General features: G+C 44.9%; 1 non-coding gene across 1 annotated transcript; it reads right to left on the bottom strand.

The window, feature by feature from the left end:
- Positions 1-373: 373 nt before the first annotated feature.
- Positions 374-448, bottom strand: Trnat-ugu (transfer RNA threonine (anticodon UGU)). The gene has a single exon. It is a non-coding gene; the product is annotated as a tRNA-Thr (tRNA).
- Between the last annotated feature and the right edge of the window lie 1,126 nt (positions 449-1,574).

Raw genomic sequence — 1,574 nt, 5'->3', positions numbered from 1 at the left:
GACCAAGAATCACAGATGTTAGTGTGGGATACTGAACAGTGGCTTATCGGGTCCATGTACACATGTGCGAGTAAATTTGTTTAGTTTTCTGTTGGTATTTCTGAGATACGTAACCGTACTTCGGCGGCGTGGTGCCTTCCAGTTATTTGCATGCTTGCCTGAATTAGCTTCTCAAATCCTCCACCTGATCTAGGATGACAAGCAAAGTAGCACACTAGAAAGGAATCTGATAAGAATTAACTAACTGGCTGATGGAATGTGTCCCTGGATTGAATTCTGTTGACTGTTAACCATATGTAGGTTTAGAATTAATTTAACACTTTCAGCTGCTGCCGGGCGTCGATATATATCAAAGGGGAGAGGAGAAAATGTGTGCCCCGACCGGGACTCGAACCCGGGATCTCCTGCTTACAGGGCAGGCGCTCTATCCTTCTGAGCCACCGAGGGCACAGGGAATAATGCGACTGCAGAGACTATCTCGCGCCCGCCTCCCGCGAGACCCACATTCTCACTTTGTATGTCCACACACTATATTCGTAGTGTCCCACCCCAACACACTCATTACACGTGAAAGACATTCTTACCAAGTCCGAAAGAACAGACACCATATACGTATAAGTATATAAAAATGTTCAAATGTGTGTGAAATCTTATGGGACTTAACTGCTAATGTCATCAGTCCCTAAACTAACACACTACTTAACCTAAACAATCCTAAGGACAAACACACACACCCATGCCCGAGGGAGGACTCGAACCTCCGCCGGGACCAGCCGCACAGTCCATGACTGCAGCGCCCTAGACCGATCGGCTAACCCCGCGCGGCAGTGAGTATATAGCTCTGGCAATATCGGTCATGACCTTCTTCTTCTGTGCGAATGCACACATATTCCCCGAATCCTTACAGGATTTGGTAAGAATGTCTTCCACGGGTAATGAGTGTGTTGGGGTGGGACACTAGAAATATTATGTGTGGACATGTAAGGTGAGAATGTGGGTCTCGCGGGAGGCGAGGGCGAGATAGTCCCTGCAGTCGCACTGTCCTCCGTGCCCTCGGTGGCTCAGATGGATACACCAATCCTCGTTGATATATATTAACGCCCGTGTGTAGCTGAAAGCATTAAATTAATTCTAATTTCGTTCTAGACGGCTGCAGGTCATCAATGTTGTCTGTGCTTTCGGACATGTCCGAAAGAACCATGTATCTGTAGGTTTATTCTACACATCAGTTTTCGGTTCACTAGATACATGAGATAAGCTCTTGGAAAAACAAATGTGTCATGTTTTCGCCCGGGAAGTAGAAAATACTCCAATCCGCGCCAAACATAGTTTCTGGTGTGAAATTTAGTATTTGACCATTCTTTCGCTATTTAGGTGACTATTACTAGACTTCCTAACAGTCGAACCGACGGTCTGCCGATTATAAATGGCAACAAAATCAATCCACTAACAAACAATAATTAACTAAATCTGCGTTACACACCACACGGAGTTAACGACAAGAAGTAAGAATTTTCCCTTTAGCTAACAAAACTATTAGCAAAAACATCCAAATTGCATATTTGTGTCATTGT

Source organism: Schistocerca cancellata, chromosome 1 (genome assembly GCF_023864275.1).
Source record: "Schistocerca cancellata isolate TAMUIC-IGC-003103 chromosome 1, iqSchCanc2.1, whole genome shotgun sequence".
NCBI lineage: Eukaryota > Metazoa > Arthropoda > Insecta > Orthoptera > Acrididae > Schistocerca > Schistocerca cancellata.
This window is presented reverse-complemented; position numbering and strand designations above follow the sequence as displayed.